We start from the raw sequence: 14,369 nt of genomic DNA, 5'->3' as shown, positions 1-14,369 counted from the left end.
GCAGCGGGGACGAGAAGCCTACTGACGGCTTTACTCCCGGGCCGACGCACAGTTCCGGAGCGGCGGGGAGAAAGCACACATCTCCCCCCTGCCCCCTGGGGCTCTCCATCGGTCCGTTATTCACGAGACCACACCTGGTCCTGAAGCACTGTATTTCTGCCAGTGTGTGCCCGGTTGTGCGACCCCGAGCGACGACGACCAGCAGCAAGCTGCTGCGGCGGTGAGGCCTACGCAGTTCACTGAAGCGGGGGCCTAGAGTCTCAGGACGACCCGGCGGGAGGCTCCGGACCGGTGCACGACAGTGGCGGGACCGGACGGCGCCCTGCGGACACCCCTAGAGCCCTCCTGTCAACCTGAAGTCCTCCCTGGTCAGGTACTCTAATATAACGGGGAAACCCCTCTAAAGCCCGCAGGCTCCACACATATACCCACATACCTCAGCCCAGCACAGCAGCGGCGGCCATCTTGAATGCCAAAGTCACATTACACAAGCTGCACAGATACAGGAGCTCAGCCTGAGACCCCCCTGACATTAAACGGCGGGTCAGCTCACTGCTGGGTGGCTGAGGGAATACCTCACTCTGCCCTCACCTCTACCCCCTGAACACCCACCCGTGTTCCATAGGAGCTCTTACGAGCTAGTACTACTAGACCAGACAGCACCTTGGAACACCATTACCACTACACCGGTACTATCTAAACACTCTGCGGAGCTGTCGGCCCCCCCCTGGCAACCACACACACTACGCCGGCAGGGCCTTGGACATCTCTAAAAGAAACCCCGGTCCCCGGTGGACCCCAAACCAGCTGGAACCTGAGAGCGTACATTCACTGCACTGAGGCTCGACCACTACCCACAGGACATGGCACGCCCAACTGGGCCCGTCTGACCATTCTCTCCAAAGCGCCTAGCATGTGATCTCGATATGTGCTACACTTGGTCTCGTGTGTGATCCTAATGATATAGGAGCTTCCCTCATCCTTCCCAGGTGTTGACAAATAACCTACCTCACCTCCGCCACTATGCCTAAAGGGGGGAAAAAGACGAACGCCCATAACCTGGTGGGCTACTTCAAAAATCCTGCTCCATCCTCCACCCGGAGAGCAACCTCACCCCCACCTACTCCAGCAATATCTGACAAAGACTCAGACGATGACTCTTCCTCCACTCCCGCCACAAAGGCTGATGTCGCCCTCCTCCTATCCGAGATGCGCAATATTAAAAAATCAATACGTGCAGAAGTACAAGAGGCTATCTCGGGTCTAAAATCGGACGTGGATAGCCTGGGCACCAGAGTAGATGCCATCGAAAGAAAACAGGAAGAGCTTATCGCCTTTCAACAAGAATCAGAACAGGAGATATCTCAAATACGCACGGATGTTATGCTCCTAGCGGACAAACAAGAAGATTTGGACAACAGGGGGCGCCGGAACAATCTTAGAATTCGTAACGTCCCCGAGACGATAGAACAAAACCACCTCACGGACTATCTGCTCCGCCTCTTCCGTTCTCTTGCTCCCTCCGTTCCAGACGATATGCTTCTTCTGGACAGGGCTCACAGGGCTCTACGTCCTAGATCCCAAGAGGCTAAAACTCCAAGAGACGTAATACTCCGCTTTCATTATTTCACGGTCAAAGACCAAGTCTACGCCAAAACTAGGAGGATGACGACGATCCCGTTCGAAGGCTCCGATCTCTTGATCTTCCAAGACCTGTCACCGGTCACGCTGAACAGACGGAGGGAATTAAAAGACATAACCAAAGCCCTAAGAGATCATAATATCCGATACAGATGGGGCTTCCCCTTTGCACTACAAGTCAGAGCAGATGGCAAATTCCTCTCCGCTAGATCTCCAGATGAGGCCCTTCAGCTACTACACCAACTGAACATCTCCGGCCCTCCGGCCACCCCTCATCACTCTCACCCAGTCAACACCTCCCCGTCTCTCACAGCTCCAGCCTCAGAATGGACCACCGTAGGATCTGCATCACACACCTCCCCAGATACATGAACTACCATGTATAGATGCCCAGGATAGGACTTGTGACCACACGAGCCCACAACGGACTACAGGGGGTCTTTCCGCAATATGCCAAGATCCCCATACGGTGTAGAGCCTTGGGTTAAGATGATGTTTACCATTTAAGGCCTTGTTGATCCTGTTGTGAGGGGACCTGTCCGGGCCCTCGGGGCCGGGGTTCTTCGTGGCTGGCCGCGTGGGCTTCGGTCCCGGGAGGCCCGTATGGGGTGAGTTTTGTTTCTTTTCTTGTTCTCCTTTTCTACCTCACACAGGTCTTAATATTATTGCTCTTAGTATGCGTTCAGCAGGCCATGTTTACCCCCAATTCTACTAATGCTGTTACCCTCCCCCCCCCACTTCCCCCCTCCCCTTTAAGCTCCCCTAGCTTATAGTTCGCATTGCGTACATTTAAATATAACATGATCACTCACGGGACCCGGTCTCCTCTCGGAGCAGCTGGGTTCACCCACCCCCCACTCGACCTTTAGGGTCGACGTCGGACGACCTAGACCTGCGGGTCTGTCTCTCCCTTGGGTCCGACTGACGAGAACGGACTCCCTCCGCTCTTTAACCACTGATGCTAATATATGCTTGTTCTTCATCTGTTCTCCTACCCTCTTTCTTCCCTTCTTCCTGATCCTCTTTCCTTTTCCTCCCCCCCTGTCTTTCGGAACTCCGCTGGCGCGCTCCCACATGAAAAGTGCTCTGTTCTCAAACCATGGTCCTTAGGATACTCACATTGAACACGAAAGGTCTAAATAGCCCACGCAAACGCTCCCTTTTATTTCAATCCCTTAAGCAACTTAAAGGCGATATTGTTTTCCTACAGGAGACCCACTTCTCAGGTAAATCACACCCAGCACTTAAGTCCAAACACTTCCCGCACACTTTCCATGCTTGCGATCCCATACACAAGAAGAAAGGGGTCTCTATACTCTTTGCTAATCACTTAGATTTCATCCCCTCTGAAATACTGAGCGACCCTGAAGGCAGATACTTGTTATTAGTAGGGTTGTTAAACGGGACCCCCTATACATTCCTAAATGTTTATGCTCCAAATCAGACCCAGGCTCCCTTTTTCCACTCCTTAAATAGCCTCTTAGCCCTACACAGACGCGGCAATGTGGTACTAGGGGGGGATTTTAATGTGACTCTAGACAGCGCTCTGGACAGATCTAAACCTCTGCCCAGATCCATGCGCCCCTCACACACGCGCAATGCAACTGCTTTGAACCTCCTGCTGTCACGGCACCTTCTTTTCGATGCATGGAGAGTAAAAGAGCCGACTGCCAAAGACTACACTTACTATTCCCCCATATACGATGTTTACACGAGATTAGACATGATTTTCCTGAGTTCGGAGCCTGCACAAAATATCATTGACACCTCCATTCACCCCAACACGTGGTCAGATCACGGTCCGGTCACCATAGATGTCGCAGGCCCACACCCACCCGCTCGCCACCCTGTATGGAGATTGAACGATAGACTCCTTCTTAATCCCCAAACGAAAGCTCACATAGCCGCCGAAATCTCCCACTACTTTGAGACAAACACATCCCCGTCTGTCCCCCCTATGTTACTCTGGGACGCTCACAAAGCAGTCATACGCGGATGCATGATCAGTGCCTCCTCGTATAACAAGAAGGCCAGATCCAAACGCATCCGGGAACTCACGGACATGCTTGGCTCCCTCTCACTGAAGCACAAAAAAACAGGGTCCGAAACGGACCTCTCCGCTTTATCTGCGGTCAGAGGCGAGTTAAACATGCTCCTGACGACGAAGGTGGAGACCAGCTTGAAGTGGCTCAACCAATCCTTTTACGAAAAAGGGGATAAAGCTGATCGGTTGCTAGCCTCCAGGCTCCGGGCTAAACTCACAAGGAATAACGTTATGTCTATCCAGCATCCCTCTGGTGTGAAGACTAGGGACCCCAAACGCATCACTGAAACTTTCTCTCACTTCTACGAGAAACTATACAACGCCCATAAGACCACTCAGACGAAACCAGACTTTATTGGGGCTATTCGTACCTTCCTATCCCAATGCCATCTCCCTCGATTAAGCCCTTCGGTCTCAGCCGAATTGAATTCGGAGATATCCGAAGAGGAAATTGCCACTGTTGTCAAATCCCTAAAGCTTAGCAAAGCTCCTGGCCCAGACGGCTTTACGGCCGCATATTACAAGACCTTTCTCCCCCAACTTACACCTCACCTCTCAGCCCTTTTCAATGCTGTCTTGCAGGGAGCTTCTTTCTCCAAAACGGCACTGGAGGCCAAGATAATAGTCATCCCTAAGGAGGGTAAGGACACATCTAGTTGCGCTAACTATAGGCCAATATCATTACTTAACTCAGATATCAAGATTTATGCCAAAATATTGGCTCTCCGTCTAAATAGAGTCTTACCCCACCTTATCCATAACGACCAGGTAGGATTTATCCCCGGCCGTCAAGCTCGAGACAACACGAGACGAACTATTAGCCTGACTCACTATATCAACCTTACACGCACCCCTGCTCTCTTGCTTTCTCTGGACGCGGAGAAAGCATTTGACAGAATAGGGTGGCCCTTTATGTTTGAAACCTTGGCACATCTGGGCTTTCAGGGGGAATTTCTTACAGGGATACAAGCCTTATATTCGACCCCTTCCGCTAGGGTATCTATAAACGGAGTACAATCTGACCCTTTGGACATCTCCAACGGTACCAGACAGGGCTGCCCACTCTCACCCCTGATTTTTGCCTTAGTGATAGAACCATTAGCAGCCCGAATCCGAGCCTCGCCCGACATCGGAGGGCTAGGAGTAGGGGACTCCGTTTACAAGATTTCCTTGTTCGCAGACGACGTCCTCCTGTCACTTTCCTCACCTCACACCTCTCTGCCGAACCTTTTTACTCTCCTGTCTGAATACGGACAGTTATCGGGCTACAAAGTTAACTGGTCCAAGACGGAAGCCCTCCCCTTCCACATCTCCCCTCCCCAAATAGCCAACATGCAAAACAACTTTAAATTCACCTGGTGCACTTCTAAAATCCGATACCTGGGGGTCTATATTACGAGCCGCTATGGAGACTTGTTTAAGGAAAATTTCTCGCCTTTGCTTAAAAATCTTAAGGCCGATCTCCATAAATGGCAATCATTAATCATATCTTGGTTAGGCCGTATCATAGCTCTGAAAATGAATATTATCCCCCGCCTCCTCTATCTATTCCAAACGCTACCAGTGAAAGTGCCGGACTCGGTACTGGCACAAATTCATACGTGGTTGCTACGCTTTGTGTGGAGAAGTAAAACTCCTAGGATAGGGTTCTCTACCCTCCGCAGATCAGTACAAGAAGGGGGGAGAGGATTCCCAGATATACGCCTTTACTATCTGGCCACCCATCTCAGCCAAGCGGTTGCATGGTTCGCCCCTACGCAGTCCATACGTTGGCTCCAGTTAGAGAGGACACTTAGCCGCACACCTCTATCATCTCTACTCCTATCCCCTCCTAAATCTAGATCTCCCCATTTGCAACTACACCCGGTTCTGGAATTCACCTGTCAGATCTGGGACTATTGTACACGCCATTTCCACATGCTATCAGCCCCTTCGGCGCTTACTCCATTGTGGGACAACCCTTCGTTCGTCCCAGGCCATTCCGTGACCCGCTCGCACTCATGGTCGACACATAACATCCGCTTCGTACTAGATGTATTGTCCGAAGGGGCCTGTACACCCTTACCGGAAATTGCGTCAAAATATGACTTCCCGGATGCGAACCCTTTTACCTATCTACAGGTGAGACATTTTGTCTCGTCCTTAACAAGCACATCCCCATTCCAACCTCTCTCCACCCTGGAGTCCTATTGCTATTACAAACCGCTCGCTCGTGGAATCATCTCACAAATGTATTACCTTCTCCAGGTAGAGGATAGGAAAACGACCCCGGCCTTTATACTCAAGTGGGAACAGGACCTTGGCCCGATACCAGATGACTATGATTGGTCAGACGTCTTTGCGGCTGCCGCAAAATCCTCGATTTCAACCCTAGTTAAGGAAAACGCATATAAAATCTTATATAGGTGGTATCTAGTCCCCTCTAGACTTCACAAAATGTTCCCCTCCTCCCAGCCACTGTGCTGGAGAGGATGTGGCGGACACGGCTCTTTCCTCCATATATGGTGGACATGCCCTAAAATCGAGCTATTCTGGGATTCAGTCGCCCACTTGTTGAGTACAGTGCTCCAGACCCGGATATACAAAGATACTTGGTCCTTTCTACTAGGCCTCCCCACTGCCAATGCACCTCCGAACTCCAGTAAATTACTGACACAGATCTTGAACGCGGCTAGATGCGCAATTGCCCTAAACTGGAAAAAGAGGGAGTCCCCCCCTATACAACAGGTCATCAACAAAATATGGTACTTCGCAAGCATGGAAAAAATCACTGCATACCTCCATAACAGATCTTTTCAGTTCCTTCAAGTATGGGAACTCTGGTTTAACTCACAGGCCCCCGCACACGGAGCCCGACCCCCCGGGAGCTCGACGGCCATACTATTATGACCCCTGTACTCTACTAGCCCGACAACTAGCTCAGAGGATATCCCCAACTTATCCTTTTCGTGTTCCCCGAGTAGCACTTTCCATTTAGTACTAGCGCCATGCGCGTACCAACGCAAAACGGGGGCGTACCAGCGGCGTATCCCTAACCCTGCCACCTCTCCTCCTACTCTATTCCCTCCCCATCCCCCCTGTCTCTTTTTCTCGCCTCTCAGGTTCTATCTCTTTAGTCTCTACCCTCCTACAGTTATAATTACGAACCTGTATGTCAGTTCCCACCCATCTGAATAGTCTCTGTTTACCCTGAGACATAACTCTTTGCTGTTTCTCTGCATTGTGGGAACCACATGTTCCTTATTTTAAGGTTATGTATCTGTTATCGGTAATGTTATGTTAGACAGAACAGCCCATCCCATGTAAGGGGGAAGGCTGCAGTAATGTTTGTAACCTGTAAAGTTTATACCCTGAAAATTAAAATAAACAATTTAAAAAAAAAAAAAAAAGAGATAGTGTACAATAACGGATGGCACCAAACCGTGAAATTAATAAATAGAATAAAAACAAATTAGTAAACAGAATATAGTGCGATACTGTCACAGATAATAACATTTATTAAATACATTTGATTTAATTTAATACAATGTATTATATGTGACAATATCACCCTATAATCTGTTTTATCACTTCCCCCATATGCACAAATAACTAATTTATTGCAACCCAGTGCTACAAGAGAGAAGTTATTGCACAATATCTTTCTTTAGATATATTTCTAAGATTACTTTGTTCAGCATCCTGCAAACATGGTTGCAATAAATACATCTCAAGATTTTAGTTATTTTGCACTAAAGAACAATGATGATGGTTACGAACATTTCCAAATTATGCCTCCAAAGCATAATACACAAATTAATAAACTCTAAATCTTGCTGTTTTAAGGATTCATAATTGTCAGTTGTTTACACCAGTGTTACAAAGAAGATAAGTATCAGCCCAGTGAATGCTGCATTATCTTAACTATAAACAACCGTTTAAACTATATTCGTCACCATGATCAGGGCCGCAACTAGGGAGCGGGAGGGGCTAAAATCACAGAATTTGGGGGTAATTTTTAATCCTACGGTATTATTAACCTCAATAACATTCATTTCCACTCATTTCCAGTCTATTCTGAACACCTCACACCTCACAATATTGTTTTTAGGCCAAAAGGTTGCACCAAGGTGGCTGTATGACTAAGCTAAGCGACACAAGTGTGCGGCACAAACACCTGGCCCATCTAGGAGTGGCACTGCAGTGGCAGACAGGATGGCAGATTTAAAAACTAGGCACCAAACAGCACATCATGCAAAGAAGTAAAAGAGGTGCAATGAGGTAGATGTATTACTAAGCAAAGCGACACAAGTGTGCGCCACAAACACCTGGCCCATCTAGGAGTGGCACGTAGTTACAGATAGGATATGCGGGATACAGTCAATTTACCTACAATCAAAATCCCGACGGTCAAAATACCGACAACCATTGACCAACGGTCAAAATCCCGACATGGCCAAAATACCGACATTTAAAATACCGACAAGGTCATAATAGCGACATTTAAAATGTTGACAGGTGAAAAAGTCAACATGAGTTTTTCATGATTTTTTCATTGAAACCGAGGAGGAGGAATATATTAGTGTGCCGAATGCTGCGAGGCACCATGCCCGAAGCATGGTGAGCCATGCAAGGGGACGCGGTACACTTATACTTTTTCCATGTCAACCTACGTCAACATACACACAAAAAAACAATGAACAACTCTTTCGTCTTTTTGAATAAGAAAGTGTAAACTGGCGCTTATGTGTTTCTCCAATATTAATAATGACTGTGGATCAATTTCAATAAAAATAACATAAAATTTATTACCTATACATCACAAACTAAAAAACTAAAAACATCCTGAACATATATATCCGATATAAAATTGAGGCATATATGGAGCTGAGAAATGTTTAAAGGTGGCTGCTTTCAGTGTCCACAAAAGGATCCCGGACTAAGTGCCTTGTGCAAAGTTCTCTGGTGAGAGGAAATATGTACAGCTGGTATTACCCGTGTTGATGGAGGCTTCCAGAGGTGTGGAGATTTTTCAGCAAGCAAGCTGTGGCAATGGAACAACCTGGGTCTCTCCCATCAATGCTGTACAGATGAAATTCCTCAGAGTTCAAAAAAGGCAGGTTTGAAAGTCCATATCTGGATCCGTCTTTAAAGTGGAACACTTGTGATGGTCGTCGCAGCTTCAACACTTAACGCGTTTCCCTAGGTTAGGTCACCTAGCTTCATCAGAAGTATGGCTCCATCTGATTTTTGGGATCTATTTATACCCCATTTAATGACCTGATGCCCCACAGGTGTGATGTAAAAATAGTCAATCATCCACAGTCATGCTAAAAATACAGAAATTCTATAAATAGTATACTCATAATATACATAGAAAAGATTGGGAGGCAAACCCACATGAAAAAGAACTTTAAGAAACAGCAAATCAATGAAATAAATCTCTATGATCAAGAGGGTCAGAGGTCAATGTAGTCACATGACTCACCCCCTGTTTATTATGGACAACCGCTTTTAATCAGATGCATTAATTCCAGAAACTTCCCTCCCCCAATTACTGGGATGGTAGTGTCCCCATAATGAATATAAAACTTACATGAATATCCCCAAGCTGATATATGGAGATGGGGAGGTTTTTCTCCGGGGCTCCGTATAGCGCTGTGCATTCCTTCCGGGTCACGTGACAGGCGGCGTCACGTGCAAAAAGCTTTACTAGGGCGCCCTGGTTGCTGAGCAACTCATGCGTGTATCCGCGTGGTGTGCAAAGCGTGACGCCGCTGTCACGTGATCGAAACTCCGGAGAAAGCATATTTGTGAGGCTGGTTGCTAAGTAACCTGAACGTGCACCAGCGTGGTGTACGTAACTATCAACCCGCTGTCATGCAAGGGAGTACAGACACAACAGGTGGGAATCTCCACCAAAGAGACAGAGAGCAGACTTCAGAAACAAAAGAGTCAGAAATCCAAGTGCAGAGGCACGAGAGGAGGACGATTGAGACATAAACATCCACTTAAGAATAAACAAGCTTACACATCAGATCTAGAGAGGGACTCCAAGAAAGTAATTAATTTATCTTCTAAGCAACTCACCCAATCAGAATTAACACTGCTTGGGAAGGGACTCAAGTTTGCCCCCACAAGCGGTCCTAATCTGTTTGATTTATATGTTGATCTAAACAAATTTGTTCGCACACTTTGTCGTAAACGTTACTTTGCGAACAAACGATTAAAAACCTTACAGGACACTTCCATTCCTATAGTATTAGATAGTACAGATACCTTTCTACTAAATACCTTGGAGAGCCTGTGGCAGGAGGGTAATGTAGATTTAGAAGATTCCCCCAATACTGAAATCAAAATCTATGATATTAAAAATGCAAATAGATTTAAGAAGAGATCGGAGTTCTTCCCAATCAGTGCAAAAAGCAGTTCTATCGAAACCTTTTATCGCATCACCTTGGATGATTTCAAGGACATGTGCCAAAAATATTATGACAAAAAACAATCATCCAACTTAAATAGGAAAGAAAAGGAAGCGCTCAAATCATTGGTGGATGATTCAACTATTATAATAAAAGAAGCAGATAAGGGGGGGGGGGTTAGTAATTCTGAATCGTGCCGATTATATAACAGAATCACTTAGACAACTTAATAATTCAGAACACTATCACATTTTAAAGGGCGACCCTACATTAAAATTCCAGTCAGACCTAAAAACTTTATTAGAAGGAGCCTTAGACTCAGGCACCATCACTAGAGATATATATCATTTTCTTTTTTCTACCCACCCTCACATTCCAGTTTTTTATTATTTACCCAAAATTCACAAATCCCTCACTACACCTCCTGGGAGACCTATCATTTCAAGTATCGATTCTTTAACTTCAAATCTTTCTTTCTATGTAGATTCTTTTCTTCAATCTAGAGTGTCCTCACTGAGGTCTCACATTAAAGATACCACACATTTTCTAAATTTATTAAATACCATCTCGTGGAAAGAATCCTATTCTTTTCTCACCTTGGATGTATCTGCACTTTACACAAATATCCCTCATCAATTGGGGTGTGAAGTAATTAAAAGGAGATTAGATATGGATGATGACCTCAGTGAGGAACAGAAATCTTTTCTTATTTCTTCCATATCTTTTATTCTATCACATAATTATTTTTTATTTCTGGGTGATTTTTATCTTCAGGTAATGGGCACGGCCATGGGGACCAGGTTCGCACCCAGCTATGCCAACCTCTACATGGGGGAGGTTGAACAAACCCATGTGTGGGGGGGCGGCTGGGAGGCGAACCTGGTCCTCTATGGCCGTTACATAGATGATCTCTTTATCATTATGGATGGGGATTCACACTCTGCCTCACAGTTCATTCAGTCACTATCACGCAATAAGTATAACCTCACTTTCACTTCCATGTTTCACACCACCAAAATTAATTTTTTAGATATTGATTTAGAGATTATCAATAATAAAATAGTTACGTCCACATTTAATAAAAAGACCAATACCAACTCCTTTTTGCACTTTAGCAGTGCACATCATAAACCCTGGAAGCAAAATATTCCTAAGGGACAACTTATCCGCCTTAGAAGAAATTGCTCCAATTTTACCACTTTCACTGAACAAGCGGATACCCTACTAACTTCCTTTAGAGAGTGTGGGAATCCAGATAACATTTTACAAAAAGCCCTCACGGAGGTTACTGATTTGGATAGAAATAGCCTTTTACAACATCATTCTAAAAGAGAAGAAGACCCAACCAAAAAAGATAGGAGTTCTGCATTTATATGTAAATTCAACAGTTGTGCAGGACAGATACGCAGTATAATAAATAGAAACTATAAAATTTTGAAACAGGACCGTATCTTGGTGGAGACACTTCCTCAAGCTCCACTCATTATCTATCGAAAAAATAGGTCTCTAAAAACTCTTTTAGCTCCAAGCTTTTTGAAAAAAGTAGAGAATAAAGACTGTACTGGAAAACAAGAATCAGGCTCTGAATGGTTGACAAAAAAACCTTCGGGTTTTTTTCATTGTGGTAAAAATAAATGCCAAGTCTGTCTCCATACACTAAGGAAAACTGTGTCAATCGAACTACCAAATAAAATAGATACTCATTTCATTAAATCATTTATAAATTGTGACTCCTCCTATGTAGTCTACCTCCTTTGGTGCAGTTGCAACCTATACTATGTGGGCCGCACCACTAGGAAACTGCGTACCAGGTTCATGGAGCATAAAAGAAATATTGCAAAAGGTTTTTTCAAACATAGTGTGTCTCGACATTTTTATTCCACACATCAGAAAGATCCTAGCTGTCTCTCGATTTTAGCATTGGAACATATAGCCCCTACGGGGAGAGGGGGTGATAGATTTTCGTTATTATGCAAGAGAGAAATCTACTGGATGCTTCAGTTCAATTCAGTGCACCCTACAGGTCTAAATGAGACAATGGAACTAAATGTAGTGGTTTAGAATTTATTAATTATATTTGACCACCTTCTCATGTTGATCCCATGTCACCAACCTCTCTCGAGACCAATAGGTACAGGTGACAAATCTGTGTCACCTGTGTGTGGTCTGTATGGCCTTGGAGACTCCCACGTAACCCTGGACGGGACAGTGTTTATACCTGTCAGCACGTTTAGGATTAGCGGTCACTCAAAACTTCCTTTTGAGTGTTCAGGAACTCCTGTCAACTGGAGTCACTCCAGGGCTGTACAGCCACCCTATGTTTCTCGACAGGGTTGTGATGACTTGGGTCTAACATGTCCTATGAATACTCTCAGCATTAAATGTACCTATAATTGCCTCCTAGACTCAATGTGAGTCAGTTTTCTTTATTTACCATACATAAGTAGACACCTATGAATGGGATAAGCTTCCCTATAACCATAATGCATGTCATTATTATATTAACTATAATCATGTTACTTCTTTCAGTGTTCTTGAGGGCTAAAATATATATAAAAAATAAAAATAAAAAACATATATAAAAAACAAATAACAAAAAATAATACAATATAACTTAGTTGTTTCCCATTCTAAGTGATATGAGCGCTATAATATTTGTGACTATTTATTATGTAATGCTTGGTGTGTACAATGAGATTCCAATATATGATTACATCTGGTCATGTGGGCTGTATAATAGTATGTTGCTGAGGGACATAGTAATTATTAAAAACGAGTTAGTAACCTATGTGGGTACAATGACCTCATCATATTAAATGTATATATTCATTTATAATTGGTTTCTGATTAGCCCACCAGTGGGAATATATGTCTGTAGCTGCATAATTGGAAGCCTTTGGTTGCATGACAGCGGGTTGATAGTTACGTACACCACGCTTGTGCACGTTCAGGTTACTTAGCAACCAGCCTCACAAATATGCTTTCTCCGGAGTTTCGATCACGTGACAGCGGCGTCACGCTTTGCACACCACGCGGATACACGCATGAGTTGCTCAGCAACCAGGGCGCCCTAGTAAAGCTTTTTGCACGTGACGCCGCCTGTCACGTGACCCGGAAGGAATGCACAGCGCTATACGGAGCCCCGGAGAAAAACCTCCCCATCTCCATATATCAGCTTGGGGATATTCATGTAAGTTTTATATTCATTATGGGGACACTACCATCCCAGTAATTGGGGGAGGGAAGTTTCTGGAATTAATGCATCTGATTAAAAGCGGTTGTCCATAATAAACAGGGGGTGAGTCATGTGACTACATTGACCTCTGACCCTCTTGATCATAGAGATTTATTTCATTGATTTGCTGTTTCTTAAAGTTCTTTTTCATGTGGGTTTGCCTCCCAATCTTTTCTATGTATATTATGAGTATACTATTTATAGAATTTCTGTATTTTTAGCATGACTGTGGATGATTGACTATTTTTACATCACACCTGTGGGGCATCAGGTCATTAAATGGGGTATAAAATAGATCCCAAAAATCAGATGGAGCCATACTTCTGATGAAGCTAGGTGACCTAACCTAGGGAAACGCGTTAAGTGTTGAAGCTGCGACGACCATCACAAGTGTTCCACTTTAAAGACGGATCCAGATATGGACTTTCAAACCTGCCTTTTTTGAACTCTGAGGAATTTCATCTGTACAGCATTGATGGGAGAGACCCAGGTTGTTCCATTGCCACAGCTTGCTTGCTGAAAAATCTCCACACCTCTGGAAGCCTCCATCAACACGGGTAATACCAGCTGTACATATTTCCTCTCACCAGAGAACTTTGCACAAGGCACTTAGTCCGGGATCCTTTTGTGGACACTGAAAGCAGCCACCTTTAAACATTTCTCAGCTCCATATATGCCTCAATTTTATATCGGATATATATGTTCAGGATGTTTTTAGTTTTTTAGTTTGTGATGTATAGGTAATAAATTTTATGTTATTTTTATTGAAATTGATCCACAGTCATTATTAATATTGGAGAAACACATAAGCGCCAGTTTACACTTTCTTATTCTGAAATATTTTCAGGGACCGACAATCCCTTCTGGCAGCTGTGACAGCGCGTCTGGGCCATTTTCTTTTCTCTGGTTTTTTCCTAGTCTTTACCCAGACGCAGCAGCCATGAGTTGTTTCTCCAATTTTAAAGAGAGGAGTGATAGGAGGCAAACCTACATGACAGATTGGGGGGATTCATTGTTAGATAAACCAGGTTCTGAATTGCATGATATG

Source organism: Pseudophryne corroboree, chromosome 6 (assembly GCF_028390025.1).
Source record: "Pseudophryne corroboree isolate aPseCor3 chromosome 6, aPseCor3.hap2, whole genome shotgun sequence".
Lineage (NCBI taxonomy): Eukaryota > Metazoa > Chordata > Amphibia > Anura > Myobatrachidae > Pseudophryne > Pseudophryne corroboree.
The sequence above is the reverse complement of the archived record's forward strand: the minus strand, read 5'-3'. Positions refer to the sequence as shown.